The sequence below is a fragment of the Saccopteryx leptura genome, chromosome 2, assembly GCF_036850995.1.
Source record: "Saccopteryx leptura isolate mSacLep1 chromosome 2, mSacLep1_pri_phased_curated, whole genome shotgun sequence".
NCBI lineage: Eukaryota > Metazoa > Chordata > Mammalia > Chiroptera > Emballonuridae > Saccopteryx > Saccopteryx leptura.
The window spans coordinates 313468557-313481705 of NC_089504.1; the positions used below are offsets into that span (position 1 = coordinate 313468557).

Here is a 13149-nt window from a genome sequence, read left to right on the forward strand (position 1 = left end):
CGGCCACCATTACAGCCACCTGGCCCATGCAGGTTCGCATTAGATTCGGACAGATGGTAATGAAACAATGGAGCCAAGAACTGCACCTGGTTTTAATCCTAGTTGCACCTGGCAAGCAAGTAAAAACACACACTGGGCTCCAAAACCCACTCACATTCAGCGCTCACAAAGCTACTGACTTATCCGAGTTTCCTAGAATCAAAGGTTTCTAGCTCACCAGACTTATTCACCTCTGTTCCCCATTTCCTTCCTTCTCCCTGCGCAAACTCTGCACAAACTGGCTTCTCACTCAACACTCCACCATCTTGACTGCTTCTCCTGGCCTCTTCCACATGGCCTTTCTCAGCTCTCTGCTCTCTAATGCTAATCTCAGGAACTAAGAGTGCAAGCTCCTGTTCTGCCCCCATTTTATAGTGTAGAAATCCAAACCTTTAATCCAATATACAAAATAGGGAAGTCTCTAATACAAAGTCACTTATCAGAGACATGATGGGATTGCACCACCCCACCTCAAAAAGGATGGGAAAGGCTTAGTCCTAAAACCAAACCCCAGGCTACAAGGATCCTGCCTGCCCACAGCCCACCCCCAACACACATTAATATCACCATGACGGCTTCCATGTGGGCAGCGCCATCTTTAACAAAGTGAGCATAATATATTTTATCTGCCCAAGAATAAAGAAATGGCGGAATCGGAGGATGGTGGGCCATTCTGTTTATTGGTGTCTCACCAAGACAGGCGAGCCACAAGAGAAGACAAGGGAAAAGCAGAAAACCTGCTTTTCCCATGAAGGGCAAGAATCAGGGAGGCCCCTGCAATGGTGATAGCAGGAACTGAGAGAGAGCAAGATCCTGGTCTGCCCCACTTTATAGTATAAGATCAAAACCTTTAATCCAATATACAAACAAGGAAGTCTCTGATACAAAGTCACTTATCTGAGGCATAATGGGATTCCTCATAAGAGTGTGTGTTGGGCGGATAAAATGTATTATGCTCACTTTGTTTAAGATGCCGTCGCCCAGGTGATATTAATGTGTGTTGAGAATCGTTGTAGCCTGAGGCTTGGTTTTGGGATTAAGCCTTTCCCACCCTTTTTGCTGTGGGGTGGTACAATCCAATCATGCCTCAGAGAAATGACTTTGTATTAGGGACTTCCCTACTTTGTATATTGGATTAGAGGTTGTGAAGCTACAATATAAAGTGGGGGCGGAACGGGAGTTGGTGCTCTTGGTTCCTGAGATTATCATTAGAAGAGAGAGCAGAGGAGAGCAGAGAAAGGCCACGTGGAGGAGGCCAGGAGAAGCAGCCAAGATGGTGGAGTGCTGAGTGAGATGCCAGTTTGTGTAGAGTTTGTATTTGGGATAAGGAAGGAGATGGGGAACAGAGGTGAATAAGTCTGATGAGCTAGTAACCTTTGATTCTAGGAAACTCGGATAAGTCAGTGGCTTTGTGAGCACTGAATGTGACTAGGTTTTGGAGCCCAGTGTGTGTTTTTACTTGCCCGCCGGGTGCAAGCTAGAATTAAAGACTATGGCCTATCAGTTTTTGGCTCCGCTGTTTCTTTGCCGACTGTCCGAATCCAATGCGAACCTGCATGAGCAGGGCTGCTCTGATGGTGGCTCTGGCTGTGGCTTCTGGCTTTACAGTGTGCCTGACCTGTGGTGGTGCAGTGGATAAAGCGTCAACCTGGAAATGCTGAGGTTGCCAGTTCGAAACCCTGGGCTTGCCTGGTCAAGGCACATATGGGAGTTGATGCTTCCAGCTCCTCCCCCCTTCTCTCTCTCTGTCTCTCCTCTCTCTCTCTCTCTCTCTCTCTCTCTCTCTCTCTGTCTCTCCCTCTCCTCTCTAAAATGGATAAATAAAAAATTAAGAAAAAAAAAAAAGAGTGCACCACCCACATCATGCAACAGTCAAAGGTGTGGGGAAAAGCTTAGTCTTTTTTTTTTAATGTTATTACTATTTTTTTGCAGTTTTTTAAAATAAATTTTTGTTAATTTTAATGGGGTGACATCAATAAATCAGGGTACATATGTTCAAAGAAAACATGTCCAGGTTATCTTGTCATTCAATTATGTTGCATACTCATCACCCAAAGTCAGATTGTCATCCGTCACCTTCTATCTAGTTTTCTTTGTGCCCCTCCCCCTCCTCCTTCCCCTCTCCCTCTCTCCCTCTCTTCCCCCTTCCCACCCCCTCCCCCCATAACCATCACACTCTTGAGTCCATGTCTCTTAGTCTTGTTTTTATGTCCCACCTACGTATGGAATAATGCAGTTCTTTTTTTTTTCTGATTTACTTATTTCACTTCGTACAATGTTATCAAGATCCCACCATTTTGTTGTAAATGATCCGATGTCATCATTTCTTATGGCTGAGTAGTATTCCATAGTGTATATGTGCCACATCTTCTTTATCCAGTCATCTATTAAAGGGCTTTTTGGTTGTTTCCATGCCTTGGCCACTGTGAACAATGCTGCAATGAACATGGGGCTACATGTGTCTTTACGTATCAATGTTTCTGAGTTTTGGGGGTATATACCCAGTAGAGGGATTGCTGGGTCATAAGGTAGTTCTATTTTCAGATTTTTGAGGAACCACCATACTTTCTTCCATAATGGTTGTACTACTTCACATGCCCACCAACAGTGAATGAGGGTTCCTTTTTTCTCCATAGCCTCTCCAACACTTGCTATTACCTATCCTGTTGATAATAGCTAATCTAACAGGTGTGAGGTGGTATCTCATTGTAGTTTTGATTTGCATTTCTCTAATAACTAATGAAGATGAGCATCTTTTCATATATCTGTTGGCCATTTGTATTTCTTCCTGGGAGAAGTGTCTGTTCATGTCCTCTTCCCAGTTTTTTATTGGATTGTTTGTTTGTTTGTTGTTAAGTTTTATGAGTTCTTTGTATATTTTGGGTATTAGGCCCTTATCTGAGCTGTTGTTTGAAAATATCATTTCCCATTTAGTTGGCTGTCTGTTTATTTTGTTGTCAGTTTCTCTTGCTGAGCAAAAACTTCTTAGTCTGATGTAGTCCCATTCATTTATCTTTTGCCTTCACTTCTCTTGCCTTTGGAGTCAAATTCATAAAATGCTCTTTAAAAGCAAGGTCCATGAGTTTAGTACCTATGTTTTCTTCTATGTACTTTATTGTTTCAGGTCTTATATTTAGGTCTTATATTAACGTGGTGCTAGAAGTTCTAGCCAGAGCAATCAGACAAGATAAAGAAATAAAAGGCATCCATATCGGAAAAGAAGAAGTAAAGGTATCACTTTTTGCAGATGATATGATCCTATACATCGAAAACCCCAAAGAATCCACAAAAAGACTACTAGAAACAATAAACCAATACAGTAAGGTCACAGGATACAAAATTTTTTTTAATTTATTTTATTATTATTTTTAATTTATTCATTTTTTTGGAAGGAGAGAGAGAGGGAGAGGAGAGAGAGACAGAGAGAGAGAAGGGGGGGGAGCAGAAAGCATCAACTCCCATATGTGCCTTGACCAGGCAAGCCCAGGGTTTCGAACCGGCGACCTCAGCATTTCCAGGTCGACGCTTTATCCACTGCGCCACCACAGGTCAGGCCAGGATACAAAATTAATATACAAAAAGTCCATAGCCTTTCTATATGCCAACAATGAAACATTAGAAAACAAACTCAAAAAATAATCCCCTTCACAATTGCAACAAAAAAAATAAAATACCTAGGAATAAACATAACAAAGAATGTAAAGGACCTATATAACGAAAACTACAAAGCATTGTTAAGGGAAATCGAAAAAGATACAATGAAATAAAAAAATATTCCTTGTTCTTGGGTAGGAAGAATAAATATAATCAAAATGGCCATATTACCCAAAGCAATATACAAATTTAATGCAATTCCCATCAAAATTCCAATGATATTTTTTAAAGAAATGAAACAAAAAATCATCAGATTTATATGGAACTATAAAAATCCCCAAATAGCCAAAGCAATCCTAAGGAAAAAGAATGAAGCTGGGGGCATTACAATACTTGACTTCAAACTATATTATAGGGCCACGACAATCAAAACAGCATGGTATTGGCAGAAAAATAGACACTCAGACCAATGGAACAGAATAGAAAGTCCAGAAATAAAACCACATATATATGGTCAAATAATTTTCGATAAAGGGGCCAACAACACACAATGGAGAAAGAAAGCCTCTTCAACAAATGGTGCTGGAAAAACTGAAAAGCCACATGCAAAAGAATGAAACTCGACTACAGTTTGTCCCCTTGTACGAAAAGCTTAGTCTTAAAACTAAGCCTCAGGCTATAACAACCTGGCGTGCTTACAGCCTGTCCCCCACACACAATGAAAAGTATAAGCAAGCAAACATATATATCAATTTACAAATTTAATTGACCAACTGTAAAACCAGTATACATGGCCACCATCACAGCCACCTGGCCCATGCAGGTTCGCATTGGATTCGGACAGATGGTAATGAAACAACAGAGCCACAAACTGTTGGGCCATTATCTTTACTAGCTTGCACCCAGGGGGCAAATAAAAACACACACTGGGCTCCAAAACCCACTCACATTCAGCGCTCACAAAGCTACTGACTTATCCAAGTTCTCCTAGAATCAAAGGTTTCTAGCTCACCAGACTTATTTACCTCTGTTCCCCATCTCCTTCCTTCTCCCTGCACAAACTCTGCACTAACTGGCTTCTCACTCAGCACTCCACCATCTTGGCTGCTTCTCCTGGCCTCCTCCACATGGCCTTTCTCTGCTCTCCTCTCTAATGTTAATCTTAGGAACCAAGAGAGAGAGAGCAAGCTCTCGTTCTGCTGACATTTTATAGTGTAGATTCAAAACCTTTAATCCAATATACAAAATAGGGAAGTCTCTAATACAAAGTCACTTATCTGGGGCATGATGGGATTGTACCACCCCATATCAAAAAGGGTGGGAAAGGCTTAGTCCTAAAACCAAGCCCCAGGCTACAAGGATCCTGCCTGCCCACAGCCCGCCCCCAACACACATTAATATCACCTGGGCGACGGGCTTCCACATGGGCAGTGCCATCTTTAACAAAGTGAGCATAGGCCCTGGCCGGTTGGCTCAGCGGTAGAGCGTCGGCCTGGCGTGCAGGGGACCGGAGTTCGATTCCCGGCCAGGGCACACAGGAGAAGCGCCCATCTGCTTCTCCACCCCCCCCCCTCCTTCCTCTCTGTCTCTCTCTTCTCCTCCCGCAGCCAAGGCTCCACTGGAGCAAAGATGGCCCGGGCGCTGGGGATGGCTCCTTGGCCTCTGCCCCAGGCGCTAGAGTGGCTCTGGTTGCGGCTGAGCGACGCCCCGGAGGGGCAGAGCATCGCCCCCTGGTGGGCAGAGCGTCGCCCCTGGTGGGCGTGCCGGGTGGATCCCGGTCGGGTGCATGCGGGAGTCTGTCTGACTGTCTCTCCCCGTTTCCAGCTTCAGAAAAATAAAAAAATAAAAAAAAAACAAAAACAAAGTGAGCATAATATATTTTATCTGCCCAACACCAACATATGGTAACAATAAAATAACATTAAAAAACAGTCTTGGGTAGCCTGACCAGGCAGTGGCACAGTGGATAGAGCGTCAGGTTGGGATGCGGAGGACCCAGGTTTGAGACCCTGAGGTCGCCAGCTTGAGCACGGGCTCATCTGGTTTAAGCAAAAAGCTCACCAGCTTGGACTCAAGGTCACTGGCTTGAGCAAGGGGTTACTCGGTCTGCTGTAGCCCCATGGTCAAGGCACATATAAGAAAACAATCAATGAACAACTAAATTGCCACAATGAAAAACTGATGATTGATGTTTCTCATCTCTCTCCTTTCCTGTCTGTCTGTCCCTACCTATCCCTCTCTCTGACTCTCTCTGTCCCTATAAAAAACAAACAAAAACAAAACAGAAGTGTCTCTCTCTGCCCAGGGATGGCTCCGCTGGGTTCACGCTAACCAGCTTGGCAGAGCAGTTTCCCCAGCTGGGGTGGACAGCTCCCCAACATGCACCCACCTGGGGTAACTGTAAAACGTATTCCAGGCTGAGGGGTGCTTGCTGTTTTTAGTTTTCCTTTTAATTATGGAAAAATGGAAACATCTGCAAAAGTACAGGGAACAGTATAAGGAACCCCCATGTAGAGACCACTGAGCATCAACAATTATTCAATTTTATATCATCTCTAGTCTTCTACCCTAAATTATTCTGAAGCGAATCCCATACATGTTATGTCTTTCAAAATATGCTAGTAATTATCTCTAAAATATAAGGATGATTTCATATATATATATGTGTACACACCCATAGTTGTCTCTTGAACCACTCAGTGGTTGGGTTGTTGACTCTTCTCCCACTCTCCTTCACTCTTCTACCCCACCCCCAGAATTGACAATCTGCATATAACTTTTGACTCCCCCCAAACTTTACTACTAATAGCCTACTGTTGGCCTGAAGCCTTACCAATAACATAAACAGTCAAATATCATTTATTTTGTATGTTATATATATCATATACCCTATATTCTTACAATAAAATAAGCTAGAGAAAAGAAAATGTTTTGTCTAACCACTGTATGTACACCTGAAACTAACATACTATTATAACTGAAATACTATTAAATGTTAAAAAAAATAAAAATACTTTTGATTAAATGGGAAATAAAAGGTTATTCAGAAAATCATAACAGAGAGAAAATACATTTATAGTATAAGGTCGGTCAGCAATGGGGAAAGGTCACGTGAGAAACCAGACCCGGGAACTTTGGCTAAAACTGCCCACACTCATGTGCACCAAAAGAAACTTCCCAGGAGTCCCTTGGAAAAGAGCGACTGTCTGCCAGCCAGTGAGATTTCGCCACGTCATATTAGCTCGACCACCCTATACGGGACCCTTTAAATATCCCACACGCTGTTTCATCCGCATGACTTCCCTGGCCTGTGTCCCCCAGACCAGGGAATATCGTCTGGGAAGTGCTCTGTACTAAATAAAGCTTTTATTATTCCACACTTCATGGCTACACCCTTCCTTCTTCCTTGGCAGGGAAAAATGCCAAAACCCGGAAGGAGTTAGAAGTCGGCAAGGACCACTCCTCTCCCCTTCCCCTCTGAGAAAGAACCAGGATCTCCAACTTTCCACCCACTTCGGCACATGGTGCGGTAAGTCCCCTGCCTCCAGCCTCCCCTCAATTCTTTCCACTGAGAATCCCTGTCCGAAATTGCAGCTGTGTCAAGGACTTCTTTTCCATTCCAAGTGCATGTGTGCCCGTGGAGACATCCCGAGCACACTGACTTTACTTATCCGTCCGGTGGCAGAGCTTGGGTTGCAGGATGCCAATTCTCATCTCTGACTACTCCAAGGACTGAGGGCGGCCATGGGGGCACAGGAATCTAAACCTATTCCAAAAACACTCCTGGAGTGCCTTATCTGAAATCTCTCCCTCCCTAAAGAAGAAGAAACTGTTCTTCTTCTCCGCTTTGGCAGGACACAATACCCACTGCGTAACCACAGGTGACCTCAGGAAGGGAGTTTCGATTTTAACATCCTTACTGATTTACGGAACTACTGCCAAGAAAATGGGAACTGGTTGGAGATCCCTTACATTCAGGGCTTCTAGTTATTCGTGCTCCCTCACTCAAATGGGAGGGCAGGCCAGCCAGGTGGGCCCACCACTTGAACTCCTAGACCTCATGGACGACTGACATGGCCTGGACTCGGAGACCCCCCCCCCCATCACCCTCACCAAACCCAGGGTAATGCTGCAAATAGCAGGTAAGTCCATCTCATTTCTTATGGACATGGGAGCTGCCTTCTCTATTTTGCCATCACACTCTGGACCTCTAGTTCCCTCACAGGTCTCAGTTATGGGAATGGATGGGACCCATTCTTTTCTGCTTCACACACCACCTCTGACATGCAATTTGGACGGAATCCCCTTTTCGCACTCCTTCTTAGTTATGCCATCATGCCCTGTACCCCTCCTATGTTGGAACACTCTACAAAGTCTCGAAGCCACTATCCAGCTGACAACATTTTCCTCACTACCAAGGGCTCCCCCATAATCAATGCGACCTTTATTTCTAACCATGTCTCTCAAGCTTGCCCCCATGCAGGACCGCTGGCAGTTGGAACAGATGTTCCTCGCGACTCCCCTCAAAACCACTACCTTCCAATCTGCCCCTCCCCATGATGCCCCTAATTAGCAGGAAGTAGCCAGATGAATAATAGCACCCCTAGTTAACACAAAAGGTCGGAATGTAAGGTCGGTCAGCAATGGGGAAAGGTCACGTGAGAAACCAGACCCGGGAACTTTGGCTAGAACCACCCACACTCATGCGCGCCAAAAGAAACTTACCAGGAGTTCCTTGGAAAAGAGTGACTGTCAGCCAGTGAGATTTTGCCACGTCATATTAGCTCCACCACCCTATACGGGACCCTTTAAATATCCCACACGCGGTTTCATCTGCGTGACTTCCCTGGCCCATGTCCCCCAGACCAGGGTATATCATCTGGGAAGTGCTCTGTACTAAATAAAGCTTTTATTATTCCACACTTCATGGCTATGCCCTTCCTTCTTCCTCGGCGGGAAAAATACCTTACATATAGTACTGGGGGGGGGGGGGGGAGGATCTGCACATAAACAGTCCCAGGTAGTTCAAAACCCATATTGTTCAAGGGTCAGCTATCCACAAGATACCATGGGTCCCACCTAAAATTCCACAGTAAATTCTTAATACTGAATATCCCGTCAGCGTCAGCGTTCCCATTTCCCAGCTCTGTCTGAGATTTGCCTTTTCAGGAAGTCCCTGAGGATTCTCGGGTGTTATCAATATGGACCGTTGCTTTGAGAACACAGGGTGAGAATTCAGGCTTGAGCCTGGAGGCAGCAGGGAAGGGCATGGTACAGGCATCTGGGGAGCCATTGGCTCCGAAGATGCAGGATTTTGAACGTGGGGCCTCTGATCCCAGCACAAAAGATGCTGCTTGGATTTCTCAAGGAGCAGAGCTTGTCTGTGCCCTCCCATCCCCGCAGGGCAGACCCACGCAGCAGCTCAGACTCCCCTGGGCAAAGTTCCCAAGACTGAATTCAGGGTCCGCCAAGTGGAGCAGGAAGATCCAAACTGGAAATGGCAGGAGGAGACAAAGGCACGAGGTCAGACAAGCTCAGGAGGCAGGAGGAGCCCTCACCCCAATTAGTGCCGCCCTCTCTTGCCCCTCCCCCTTCCCACCCTTCTCTGCTCCTCATCCCAGCTGATTGCTGTCTGGGTGCCCAGGGATCACTGAGGAACACAGAGAAAAAAGATCACCTGGATGGGCAAGAGCGGGGAGCAGCCGCACAGCCTGAGTCAGGGTCCCAGCTCCTCCATTTACCACATGTGACCCCAAGGAACCCCCTTAACCTCCGAGCCTCAGGGTCCTTCTCTGCAAGAGACAAGAAGATGTTAAGTATTTGTTTAGACCATGGAAGCATAAGAGAGGATATTTTAATCTTTTTTTTATTTATTTATTTGTTGGGCGGATAAAATGTATTATGCTCACTTTGTTAAAGATAACACGAGGAGGCCATTGCCCAGGTGATATTAATGTGTGTTGGGGGCAGGCAGGATCATTGTAGCCTGGGGCTTGGTTTTGGGATTAAGCCTTTCCCACCCTTTTTGATGTGGGGTGGTACAATCCAATCATGCCTCAGAGAAGTGACTTTGTATTAGAGACTTCCCTATTTTGTATATTGGATTAAGGGTTTGGATTTCTACACTATAAAATGGGGACGGAGCGGGAGCTTCCGCTCTTGGTTCCTGGGATGATTAGTATGAGAGAGCAGAGGGAGCAGAGCAGAGAGCAGAAAGAGGCCATGTGGCCAGGAGAAGCAGCCAAGATGGCGGAGTGTTGAGTGAGAGGCCAGTTTGTGCAGTTTGTATCTGGGATAAGGAAGGACATGGGGAACTGAGGAGAATAAGGCTGGTGAGCTAGAAACCTTTGATTCTAGGAAACTCGGATAAGTCAGTAGCTTTGTGAGCCCTGAATGTGAGTGGGTTTTGGAGCCCAGTGTGTATTTTTACTTGCCCGCCGGGTGCAAGCTAGGATTAAAGACAATGGCCCACCAGTCTGTGGCTCCGTTGTTTCTTTACCAACTGTCCGAATCCAATGCGAACCTGCATGGGCTGGGCTGCTCTGATGGTGGCCCTGGCCCTGGTTTCTGGCTTTACATTATTCATTTTAGAGAGGAGAGAGAGAGAGAGAAAGGGGGGAGGAGCAGGAAGCATCAACTCCCATATGTGCCTTGACCAGACAAGTGCAGGTTTCGAACCGGCGACCTCACCATTCCAGGTCGATGCTTTATCCACTGCGCCACCACAGGTCAGGCAAGAGAGGATATTTAAAGTTTGCTTTTTTCTCTCCTAAAGCCCCACATCGAAGGTACAAAAGGCCAGCACACTCCTGGGACTCTGGATGGACAGTAAATGACCACAATCTCTCTGAAAGGCAATTTGCATGTCCTCTGACCCAACAATCCCACCTGAGGAAGTTCATTCAAAAAAAAAAAAAAAAGAAAAGAAAATGTTAAAGATATAAACCAAAATTTAATTCCGATAATGCCTACTGCAGCAGTGTGTTTGCAGTCAGTGTGGAATGGTCAACAACCTGAATTCTTATTCTTTCATCTGTTCAATGCTCACTGAGTGTCTACGTGCCACTGTGTCCTGGGTTCTGAGGACAGAGCAGTAAATGAAAGAGAAGGCCCTTCCCTCAGGAAGCTTATGGCCACATGGAAGGAGACAACAGTAAACAAGGAATCAGCCAGATATGGAAGGTCATGGAAAGTGTGATCATAGAAGATAAGCTTTAGAGATACAGTAGCTACTTTAGATAAGGGGTCATTATCTACTTTAGATAATGTGACTCTCAGAGGTCACATTTCAACTGAGGCTCAGAGAGTTAAAATGGGTCAGTCTTGTAAAAAAAAAAAAAAAGAAGCTACCAGAAGGGTATTCCAGGCAGCAGGAACAGCAAAGCAAAAGCCGGGAAGTGACATCCTCGCTTTATTTAGTTCATGTATCTAATAAGTGTTTCTCATGTGCCGGACATTGTTCTCGTGACTTGAGAATACATGTAAGTACTTTACACTTATTAACCTGTTTAATCTTCTCAATCGCATGAGGCTGGTGGTGTTCTCATGTTACACATGAGGACATAGAGGCACAAAGAGGTTAAGTGACTTGCCCAAGGTCACAAGGTCACTCACAGCAGTTCATCTGACACCAGAGTCCTTGTTTAAAAGCCAACTTGTTCAAGAAACAGGGAGGAGGCCAATGAGGCTGGGGCATAGGGGGGAGGGAATATATGGTGAGTCAGAGCAGGTGGGGCCAAGTCATGTGAGGTCCTGATGGGCCAGTAAGAAACTTCGATTTTATTCTTTTTTATTCATTTTAGAGAGAACAAGAAGGGGGAGGAAAGGGGAAGGAAAAGAGAGAGAGAGAGAAACATCGATTTGTTGTTCCACTTATTCATGCATTCATTGGTTGGTTCTTACAAGTGCCCTGACTGGAAATTGAACCCACAACCTTGGTGTATCAGAATGACACTCTAACCAACTGAGCTACTCTGCCAGGGCCAAACTGGGTGAACAACAGAATTTATCATTTAACATTTTTGAAGGCTGGAAGGCTGAGATCAAGGTGTCAGGAGGGTTAGTTCCTCCCAAGGGCTATGAAGGTGACTCTGTCCCAGGCTTCTCCCTAAGCTCCTGGTAGTCGGCTGACCATCTCTGGAACGCCCAAGGTTATATAGCAGCATCAACCAACCTGTACGTTCACATTCACATGTGTGTATCTGTGTCCAAATCTCCCCTTTTTATAAGGCCACCACTCATACTGGGATCCAATAAGGTCCCATTTACTGAAGTCCTGAGGTTGGGACTTCAGTGTATAATTTTGGGGGAAGGGGAGACACACAGTTCAACCCATAACAAGAGGAAGCAATAAAATCAGGTCTGAGCATGGGAGAACTCAACGGTTTCAAGGCAGGACAGAGATGAACAAGGAACTTGGGCACAATGCCAGTTGCAGCCACCACACAGATTCATGCATGTCTCCAGCGAGGCACTTTCTAAAATAGATTTTTAAATTTATTGATTGGTAGATTGGTTTTAGAGAGATAGACAGAAGAATGGAGGTGGCTGGGGGCAGACATTCATTGGTCGTTTCCTGTATATGCCCTGACTGGGGATCGAACTTGCAACCTTGCTGTTTCTGGATGATGTTCTAACTGACTGAGCTAACTGGCCAGGGCTCTAGCAAGGCATTTTTGTGCCCCAAGGACTTTCTATGATATGGCACTTGTGGATTGAAGAAGTAAGCATTCCGCTTACACCCCTTCAAACTGGACATTCCTTTAAACAAAAGACCTCCTTTGTCTTCATGTCCCTGGACCCAGGATTAGGACAATACTGTGCACAACACACCCAGCTGTACAAGATCAATTTACAGGAGATCAGCATAATTTAAAAAATGAAAGGGGGTACACGGAGAGCAAGCCAAATGCCTGTGAGGAATGTAATCCAAAAATAATAATCTAACTGCAAAAGTAACAACCTGATCGTCTAAAAGGAGCATCTAACTTTTCTGAAATGAATTCTAACCAGATCACCTTCATTCAAACAATTGATTTTACCATCCACTTACCTAGCAACTCTCCACCAGTGGCCAGGCACTAAGCTCACCATCCACAATCCTTCCTGATGTGCATTAACAGGGAAAGTGCCAGAGACAGAAAGAAAATGGTTTGAGGTTGCCAATAAAAGAGAGGGGAGTGTATACTCAACTTCCCATGCACACAGTTAGATGCAGTTCATCAACAGTAATGTACAAGAGTTCATGTCATCAGCACTGAGGTCCCTCTCGTGCGGGAACCAGCATCCTCCCTTGCTATGGCCATCCCCACTCTCTCCTGGCCACGGACCCTCTCCATTGATGGCTCTCATGCACGCTGGTGCCATTCGACACCATTCGGGCCCTCACTGTTGTTCTAGAACTTTCTGTCCTCTAGATCACGTGCTGAGAGGAAGAGCCCCTCCGTGGCTCTGACAGCTGCACTGTCCTGCAGTCTCCATCTCATCCTACCATCACCCCCTCGACACACGGCCACC

General features: G+C 45.3%; 1 protein-coding gene across 3 annotated transcripts in view; it reads right to left on the reverse strand.

Moving 5' to 3' along the window:
* The window catches only part of ATP6V0A4 (ATPase H+ transporting V0 subunit a4), a 60369-nt gene extending 47604 nt beyond the window's left edge, over positions 1-12765 (reverse strand). Inside the window, exons 1-4 of one of the 3 annotated variants that reach the window (XM_066362819.1) lie at positions 12686-12765; positions 9311-9425; positions 9066-9124; positions 6023-6106 (exon numbers count right to left, since the gene is read on the reverse strand). The gene's annotated coding sequence lies outside the window, so the exon portion shown is untranslated. The remainder of the gene's footprint in view (positions 1-6022; positions 6107-9065; positions 9125-9310; positions 9426-12685) is intronic. The other 2 variants (XM_066362818.1, XM_066362821.1) reach the window with 2 other exon arrangements.
* Between the last annotated feature and the right edge of the window lie 384 nt (positions 12766-13149).